This window comes from Cibotium barometz, chromosome 59 (genome assembly GCF_041138505.1).
Source record: "Cibotium barometz isolate CiBa-2024 chromosome 59, ASM4113850v1, whole genome shotgun sequence".
Taxonomy (NCBI): Eukaryota; Viridiplantae; Streptophyta; class Polypodiopsida; order Cyatheales; family Cibotiaceae; genus Cibotium; species Cibotium barometz.
The window spans coordinates 6,204,736-6,215,662 of NC_141104.1; positions in this window are offsets into that span (position 1 = coordinate 6,204,736).

Consider the following 10,927-nt stretch of genomic DNA (forward strand, 5'->3'; position numbering starts at 1 on the left):
TATTTTAGGGAATATTCCTCATACCGTTGCCATAGCTAGCGCTTGTATCCTTGACTATCTCCTAACCATCATCAATGGTCACAATAATGACCCCATTGGCATCTAAGCTGGGGTTTCCACTAAAGACATATGCATCATGGCTACTCCTCATGATGGGGGCCTAACAAATGTGCATTATACATCAAAATGAGATACATGCGGAGAGGTAGGCATTGAGTGTATACTAACAGTGCAAGCCCTAGGAACACTAAAAACACGGATGATGCTAAACTAGTCTAAGAATGACCCTATCCAATGAATCCCAAATATGCAAGCATTGTTAAGGAAGAGATTGATAAACTCATTACGTGTGGATTTATCTATGAGATTGAACACTTAGAATGGGTCTCACCCATTATGGTTGTGTCCAAGAAGAATGGAAAACTCAGAGCGTGTGTCAATCTCAAGAAAGTTAATGTTGCCACATGTAGGGATCACTACCCCTTGCCATATTCAAAACATGTGCTTAAACGAGTTATGGGTAAGGAGTCTTATAGATTTTTGGATGGGTTCTCAGGTTACAGTAAAATTTTGATTGCATCTGAGGACCAAGCTAAAATAGCTTTTGTCTCACTGAGCATGGTGTGTATGCTTATAGAGTTATGCCATTCAGTCTTACTAACGCACTAACCACATTCCAAAAACCTATGTGAATACTACTCTTAAGGACTTCTTAAGAAATTTTCTTGAAGCTTTCTTGGATGATTTATGCATTCATTCGTCTTGGAAAGAGCACCTAGTTGCCTAAAAAGGGTATTTGAAAGGTGCCAATTTTATCGCACATCCTTAAACCCTTACAAATGCTAATTTTCGGTGAAGCATGGAGTTATTCTTGGGCATATAGTGTCCAAAAATGGGATTTCCACTGATGAGAGAAAAATTAAGGTCATCTTGGAATTACCCCCAGCAGGCAGCAACTACAAGGGAGTCTAGAGATTCATGGGCCATGTTGGTTACTACTATCGATTTATTATTTTCTATGCAGAGATAGCTCGTCCTTTATACAAGCTATTGATTGTATTTGTATGGACCAAGGAGTATCAACAAGCATATGATGCGCTGAAGCAAGTCTTGACCAGTGCTCCAATCTTGTGAGCACCTAAATGGGATGTCATCTTTCATGTGCACATTGATGCCTCCAATTTTGTAATTGGACATATCCTAGCACAGCCAAGGAACACAAATTGGACTATCCTATTAGTTTTGCATGTCAAAAACTACACGAGGTTGAAATAAATTACACCATCATTAAGCGTGAAGGGTTGACAATGGTTTATACTGTAAAGAAATTTTGACATTACCTTGTTGTTGCTAACAAATTTGTTTTCTATGTCAGTCATTAAGCTTTGTTATATCTGGTGAACAAACCATGCTTAAGGAAAGGATCACAAGGTGGTTATTGAATCTTCTTGAGATTAATTTTATAATAGTTGTAAGGCCTGGCAAGAAACATGTCATAGCGGATCATCTATCCCACATACCTAATCGTGAAGCACCAATCGGAGTTGATGATGAGTTACCAGATGCTACACTATTCAAGGTAGAGGCTATTCTAGAGTGGAGTGAGAACATCGTTAACTTTTTAGCTAATGGTTTTCCAAAAGGAAAGGAACTAAGGAAAGATTTAGTAAGAAAGTTTCAAAAAGAGAGTGAGCCGCCTTACCAACTTATTGCTGAAACTCTTTATAGAAGAGGCAAGGATGATATTCTTAGATGTTGCCCACGAGAGGACAAATACCTCATGATCATAAAAGCACACCAAGGGGTAGGAGGTGGACATTTTATGATAGAAATCACGGCCAAGAAAATACTCGACTTGGGGTATTAGTGGCCAATGCTTTTTAAAGACCATGTGCTGTTTGTAAGGTTGTGAGTGCCAAGCAACAGAAGAAGGACATGATGCCGCTACATCTTGTGAGAGTCACAAAGCCTTTTGAAAAATGGGGCTTAGATTTCATTAGCCCTATTAGTCTTGTTGTACATGGCACACAAGCATGATTCATTATTGTTGCCATAGATTATGTAACCAAATGGGCTAAAGCAAGAGTTTCACAAAAAGAAGATGCCATGGCGACTGCTATGTTACTCTATGAAAACATCATTACCTACTTTTAAGGTCCATTTGAGCTAGTGAGTGATCAACGTAAGCATTTCATTAATGATTTTATAAAAAATCTCACTAGCACATTCATGATCGCACATTGTAAGTAAATGCCATATTACCCACAAGCAAATGGCCAAGCAGAGAGAACCAACAAGATTTTTATTCTCGATATTAAGACTATTGAGGCTCGATGCACTAACTAGGAGTATAAGCTCACAATAGCTTTATGGGGGGCCTATCACACATCATACAAAGTTGCAACAATTGGTTGCATGCCATTTAAGATGGTGTATGTACTTGAGGCAATAATGCCTTGGGAGTTCATGATCCCTAGATTCAGGGTAGCTATAACTAAAAAGCTTGATGGGGTAATGAATTGGCTGACCAATTATTTGTTTTAGAACAACTTACAGTAGAGGAAAGACAAATTGTAGTGTAAAACATGTTTTGACAGAAAAGGACCGAAGAAAGAAGTAGTTTGACCAAAATCTCAAGGACAAGGAGATCGAGGTAGGAGATCTTGTACTTATGTATGGGGTCCGTAGTGAAAAGAAAAGGCTCAAATATACTCAAAAGGGACCATTTGTTGAGAAATATAGTACCAAAGAGCACAAGAAAGAGATTGGGAGTGAGTAAGATACAAGGTCATCTAGCAAGTTGCCATATCATCAAAGCTATTTATCCCTCATAATGAGCTCTCAAGTAACTTAGTAGCCACCTCATATAAAAGGGGAACCTTCAAGTAATGTAAATAAAATCAACTCAACTCACGCATCATTATCAAGTAAGTCTATTTGGTTCATATTTGTCTATCTTTTTTGGGCTTGAAGTAATCATGGTTATTAGCATTGTATTTGTAACATGCCCATCTTCAATAATAATATATGCCCATGAATTTATGGTCTTTTTGTGGTGTAAAAATCAACATTTTTAATAAACGAGTTGTTTCCACTTAGAATCTTAGAATTCTGAGTCCAAATTCGAAATTTGCGTGCGATTTTATCCTAATATAGGATTTTACAGCATCCAAAACAGACACTAGATTGAGCCTACACGTAATTTTTAAGTTATTTTCAGTTAAAATACGGTAAACTTAAACCTTAATAAATGCACGATCGGGTGTCCGATTGACAAATGGTTACCACCCCTTTGACCAAGAAGACACCTTGGACATTTTCGATGAATTTGTTTTTTCACACCACCGAATGCTTCGGCATGCATATCGAGGAGGCCGGTTCCCCAAATTAAGGATCCTTGCCCCAAAAAGATATCGTACACACACTCGAGCACCCGTACAATGCCTGCGCAAGGACCAAAGGTTGACCGCCCTAGTGTACGGTCCACATAGATTGCCACGTGGCTGCCCATGCTGCCTTTGACCGAGAAGGTACATGTGTACCATAGCTTTTTCCCACGCACAGGTACCATTCCTTTCCCCAGGCCCATGCAAGCCACAGGTAAGTGTACTTTCATCGTACACCATCCTTTGCACCCACACTTTGCTCTCCCTCACATGAGTCCCAGCCAACGCGGAGCATAAGTCTCAACAGGCCGGCTTGAGCCTCATTCACCAGTTGTGCCGATGATGATGAGGTGTATGGTCCCGTATGGATTTCCCAGTCTATAGAGGCTGGAAGGCCGAATTCTAGATCATCAGTAGAATAAAGTAAAGAGCCTGGATTTGGCTATGAATAATTTTGAACATTGTATCTATTTTTTAAAAAATCCTTTGTTTGTAAACATTGTGTATCATTGATAAAGAGTATTTAAACGAACCATGTGTAAGGCCTTTAATTAAGAAACTTGTTTATTTATGTCAAACAGTGTGTAGGATTAATTAGAAAACAAATTGACACGTGAGTTGGGTGGAAAGTGGGAGGATAGAATGCCCTGAACGGCAACATCCTATGGATAGGGGTGGAACTGATTAGTTGGGTAACTTTCCAATTAATTAATTAAATCTCTACATTAGATAAATAAATCCATGGGCAACCCTACTCTAGAGGACTAGGTCAGCCTGTGCCTTGCATAGATGAGGAAAAAAGCACTGTTTCTAGAAATCAAGAATAGAGGTTGCCCGAGTTAAAGTTGATCACTCTATGAATAGAGGTTGCCCGAGTTAAAGTTGATCACTCTATGAATTGTTTGATTTTAGAAATCCTTTAAAAGACCATGCTTCCCCTATGAGATAGAACTAGGTCATACCTACTAATTGTATCCTTGTATCTTACATGGTCAAGGTGTTGATGTGATGAGTAGGAAATTATCCTGAGTTAGACTTAGTAGACTATCTTAAAGTTTTTTCCTATTTAGGAAGGCGGGGACCTTACAATTGGTAGTAGAGCCGATCTTAATTCCTAGGACTTGTTAACAGAGATTGTTTTGGAATATATGTTTTAGCTAATGATGATTAATAAAATAACTTAATAGAAACAATTTGAATTGGTGATTGAATGATTGTAGGAAGAGGGTGACGTCTACTCAATATTCTTAGTCTTCCTGTGCATCTTCCAGAGGGCATGTCTCTCTTTTCAAATTTTGAGTTCTGTGATACTATGGTACAGATACTTGAGAGATTGTCCCTCACTCATACCTCTCGTATCCAAATAGGGTGGGGTAGATATCACCTTTGGAATCGCGGGCCGAGGTATTTTTTCATCAGACCAGATCGAATTGGGAATATTCGTTGGATCAAAAAGTTGAAGATGGTCTGTTTATTTTGGTTCAAGGTGGGTACTCCCAAGCCTGAGAATTCTATGACCATAGATGGGAATTGCATACCACAGGACCGATGGGTATATGACCAAGTAATGCAGGTCTTACCTGCCGACAGGGTAGCCATTTTGGGACACAGCCTAATCCAGAGTCTACCACCCTTACCATCAATCTTTCGTGTCTTAGAAACTACGGCGGGTGGAACCCCCATATTTCACCAATGTGGACTGCTCTAGTCTCATGTCTAGTTGAGCCTAGGATTTTTCTTTTATAATGAATAAGACTAATTATATTAGTCTCAAACCTTTGTTATAAAACTTGTCCTTGTAAATATTTGAGAAATAAATTGATTTTAAAAGTTTTACTTTTAAAAGCATGAGCGTAATGTAAAGTATGAGTCTTGTAATCCTAAAATTTAATCTTACAATGATGACTAGGACAATCAGCCTCCACTCTCCAATGCACTATATACAGATGTCGAAGCTCCTATTCAAGCAAATACAACCTCCCTCCTTTAAGGGGGAAGGTTCAAAGATTGAGAAGGATGTTGAGGTTTGGATCGAAGCAATGGATGATTATTTCTTAGCTGCCGGTACTGGAGCGGCAAACCAGTCCATGCTTGCACGATTCCGACTCACCAGGGATGCTAAGCTCTGGTGGAAGCAATGGTCATGTGACAAAGGAGTCACTGAATACTCCCAAACATGGGAGGATACCAAGTAGGATTGAATGAACGATATCTCCTACCATCTCATGAATCCATCAAGATGAATGAATTTTTTAGTCTTAACAAGTAGTTCAATTTAACCTTGGAAGAATACTATTCTAAATTCATCAATCTCCGGAAGTATGCCCCGGAGATTGAATATTGAATACTCCCAACATGGGAGGATATCAAGCACGATGTGAATGAACGATATCTCCCACCATCTCATGAATCCATCAAGATGAATGAATTTTTTAGTCTCAACAAGCAGTTCAATTTAACCTTGGAAGAATACTATTCTAAATTCATCAATCTCCGGAAGTATGCCCTGGCCATGATGACTTCCCAGTAAGTGGCTCATTTCTACCAAGGCTTGAATGAACCCTTGGATTCTCACCTTGAGGTAATGACGCCAAGGACATTGCAAGATGCTCGTATATGAGCAAAGCCTCTTGTGAAAGAGCTAAAGTCTAGTAAAGCTAAGCCTCAAAAGAGATCTTACCGTGAAGTAAACCCTAAAGATCAATCTTACAAGAAGCCCCAGCAGAATGCTCCCTACTACAACCAAGGGTGGCAAACCAACTCTTTTGTTCCCTGATCGTATGCTGCTTCTTCTAGAGAGGCCCCTCTCTGTTTTGAATGCAATGAGTTGGGACACTTCAGGGCCAACTCTCCCAAGCTAGCATCATCTTTACCTCAAAGTGGTAGATCAAATCAAGGCTGTGGAACCCCCATCCACCAAGTTGCAAGAGGTGGTGGACATGGAAGAGGCCATGGAGTAGTTGCTCGCATTGCCTATGCTATAAACGAAGAACCAACTCTGGAGATAGCTGAAGAAGAATGTGCCACCATCCATGCGATAGTAGAACATCAAGGTACAAATCAACAATTTGGTGTTATTCAAACCCCAGCCACTCATAACGATAAGCCATTCCAGCTTTTGATTGATTGTGGCAGTACCCATTCATTTCTTTCTCCAAGGTGTTTACAAAAATTAAACTTGGGTCAAAAACCAGCTAGAAGAATGGTTGTAGAACTAGCTAGTGGGAAGGAAGCAGTGTTTCAACATTCTGTAAGGAAACCTTAATTTTGAATTGGGTAGTGAGAAAACTCATGGTCATTTTAGAGTCCTACCATTAGGAATTTATAATGGGATCCTTGGAATGGACTGGTTAATTAGAAGAATGGTTGTAGAACTAGCTAGTGGGAAGGAAGTAGTGTTTCAACATTCTGTAGGAAACCTTGATTTTGAATTGGGTAGTGAACAAACTCATGGTCATTTTAGAGTCCTACCATTAGGAATTTATAATGGGATCCTTGGAATGGACTGGTTAATTACAGACAATGCTAGTATTCACTGTAACCATGGAAATATTTTTTTTAAAATGAGCATGGCCAAGTAGTATCAGTTCAAGGAAAGACGTGTAAATCTAAGTCTAGGGTAGTCAAAGCAAAACATCTTCTCAAAGGAGAAGGTAGGGGACAACAAGTTTTCTTAGTTAAGCTCAACAAAGCTGCTGAACCTAGTAAAGAAACAAAACCCTCTTGGCTCCAAGAATTCTTTGACATCTTTCGTGGATGAGCCCACAGGGCTACTACCTCCTCGAGAAGTTGATCATAAAATTGAGGTGACCCCTGATGCTCAACTTGTCTTAAAAAACACCTTATAAAATGTATCTTCCTGAAGCCATTGAGCTGAAAGAGCAATTTCCCAACTCATTGAGCAAGGATTTGTACGTCCCAGCAGCTCTCCTTAGGGAGCACCCATTCTTTTCCAAAAAAAGAAGGACGGTACTCTTCTCCTCTACATAGATTATCGAGGGTTAAATCAAGTCACCATCAAGAATAAGTATCCTATCCCTCGCATCATCGAGACGAGCTTCTTGACAGGCTTCATGGGGCCAAAGTATTCTAAAAAATAGACTTAAGGTCTAGTTAATACCAGATCAGAGTCAAGGAAGTAGATACACCCAAAACAGCTTTCAATACCCGTTATGGCCACTATGAGTTTACTATAATATCATTCGAGTTGACCAATGCTCCTCCAACCTTCAACCGCCTAATGCAAAATATATTTTGTCCTTACTTGGACAAATTTGTACTTGTATTCTTTGATGAAATCTTAGTATACTCCAAGTCGCTCGAAGAGCATGAGGAGCATGTGCGTAGAGTTCTACAATTGCTATGCAAACATAAACTTTATGCTAAGAAGAGAAAATGTACCTTCTTTACTCATCAAATTGAGTATCTTGGATTCATTGTCTCCCAAGATGGTATCTCGGTAGATCCCACCAAGGTCAAGGATATATTGGAATGGTCACTCCCTAAATCAGTCCGAAGTTTATGGATTTTTGGGAATCACAGGATGGTACAGGATTTTGATCAAAGATTATGCTCTGGTAGTTGTACCCTTGATGGATTTTCTTAAATAGATATGAAATGCCTGTTAGATTTCATAAGAGGAATAGCACTTTGTAGCTATAGGATGAGAGGTTAACAGAGAACATTGCTCTTGCGAGATGATACTTATAAGGTTAGACGTCGAAAGAGAAATAACACTTTATGGACCTCTACATCATGATTTTAGGGTGTGCTACCAGATTTATAGGACTATTAGAAACTTTATACCCCATTATAGAATTGTGACTACTAATCATGCCTCTAAGCACATTTATCATCTTAGTCTATATCTTAATTTGTAATAGAAAATTGGTACCAATAGACTAAGATATTTCTATATCTTAGTCTATTTGGGTCAAGGAGTTAAGGTTTTCCCAAGAAATGTAATAAGAAATAAAAGAAGTGTTTTTCTACCTTGATTTTATCTTTATACTTTATCAATGTATGATTGATCTTAATGATTATTTATGTTTTGTTGATCATGGCTCTACTTAAGTGTTTCTTCATGTTTGTACATCAACTTTGTTTGGGTATAATGACATGGTCACCAATCTTACCTTTAAAGGAGTTTTTTTACTTAATTGTTCAAAATTCAAATGTGAAAAAGAGTTTTTTATTTCAAAAAGAAACTATGAGATGTGGCCATCAAGCTTAAAATGGAAGCATTGGACAATGTTATTAAAGAAGTAATCCATAGATCATAACAAGGTCCATTTTGAGAAAAAATAAATAACCTCGTTGAATTAGTTTTAAATTGACCCGCTCTACAGATGAGTACTTCAATGTAGCAAGGTACAAGGGCCATAGTAATATGGCCCTTGCTCAACTTAAGATAACCAGAGTTTCTCAAAGTAGATGGAGTAAGCTATCTGAATTAAGATTAGCTACGGTGGGAAGATATGAAAGCATACCTTCAATAGAAATTTTGCCTCTCCTCAAGATTCCAAGAAGAAAAGATGATGAATGAATTCTTGGAATTGTCTCAGGAAATGAAGTTCATTAAATGATTCCATCAATCATATGCCAACCTTGTTTGTTATGCCCCAACAATGGTGGACAATGAAATGCCTCCATCATCAGCTCATAAAAAATTTAGATCTTGGTGACAAATCCCTCATCTATAGCAAAAGCACCGAAGATGGTTGAGGATTTTGCCCAAACTTTCTGCTAAAGGATACAACTCAATAGAAGTCCTTGTGGTTCCCCCTCCTTCAATGAGAACTCTAACCTCGATAAATAATTTTGATTTACCCAAACCATTAGTTTAGGGGACAAGATTAGAGTCAAGGCTCTAAGGCTAGAGGACCTAGAGGACAAGATTCTTATTCATATGTACCATCAAAATTGTAATACCAACTTAGGAGATAGCGTAAATACTTCAAATGCTAGCAGTCACGACATATGATGAATGATTGCTTGAACTCTCCTCTTGTTATCACTTTTCCAGCTCAAAGTGTCTTAGATCAATACTAGAAACCTGCAGCTTTAGTACAGAGTAATCAAGGACCCTATCTCAGAATTGAGGAAATCAGAGAAGATAAATTTCAACCCATTCAATTGCATCTAATATGCCATTATATTTTTGACTAGGAGGAAGAAAAGAGAGGTTGGATTCATGCCGTTGATGAGCATTAGGGTCAAAGTCAATAGTTTTCAATAATCCAGACCACCCCAGCTAATTACCAAGGTAAAAATTTTAATCTTTTAGTTTATTTAAGCGTTTATTTAAGAAGCATTCATTGATTTTTCTTGGATGCTTGTGCAAATTAGAAATTTACTAGAGACAAGGTAAACTAATGCAAGTGAAATTGGCTAGTGGGAAAATTCTTTTCACATGCCATGAGACGGAATGATTAAGTTCTCTTAAGATGGAAACTTGACCAAGTGTATGTTTAGAATTTTTCCTTTGGGAGTGTATGATGGAAATCTTAGGACGAATTTGATTCTCTTTAGATGGAAACCTTGTGAATGTAGAATTTTACCTTGGGGGTGTTTGATGAAATTATTAGGATGGATTGGCTCACCCAAAATCAAGTTGATAACAACTGTCACAAAGAGACTATTTCTTTTCATGGAACAAGGTGCAAGTAACGAGAGTAACTTGAGGTCCTACCTTACAACTTGTAAAGTTATTTAATGACTTAGAAAGAAGCAAGTAATTTATATTATTAAGCTAAATCATGTGGTAAGGAATCCAATGTCATGGAACCCGAATGGTTAAGTGAATATACGCCACATATTTCTAGTACCAACACTCATACTTAGCCACCATGCTCGATCCTGTCTAAATCAATCTAGATTTTCTTCCTTGTCCATCACACCATTTTTGCTAGGAGCACGGTGGAGAGAGGAGAAGCTCTCCAATGACTGCGAAATTATGGTCCTAAAGAGAGAAAGCCACTAATAAATTAAGAACACAAATACACAAAATATTACCTAAGAGATCAAATCCATACCCTAATTTTTGAAAATAAATGAGGAACAATAAACTCGTGAAAATCGTTTATCATTAATAACCATAAGTTTGAATTCACAATTTCTCTCTCTAAAAATTATGGGAAAAAATAGTGAGATAAGCTATATAATTTTATGGGGAGACCTTAGAAAATGTTTATCATAATGAGTCTAGATTAAGGACCTTAGGGATCCTAAATCATAATGATATAAACTTAAACCAAAAATGGCCAAGTAAGGACCTTAATTTGACCTTAGATATAAATGGAAATGATAATGACCCTATAAGGTCATACAAGAAAAAGAGTTATGAGCTCTTGAGAAATTTGGGTGATCCCTTAAAAAAAAGTTGTGATCTCTTGATGAATTCGGGTGACCTCTTTAAAAAGAGTTATGATCTCTTGAAAAATCTGGGGAAAAAGAGTTGTAATCTCTTAATAAATCTGGGTGTGACCCAAGAACGCTGAAAGAAATGTCTTGAGAAGACCTCCCCAAGATATAGGCATATA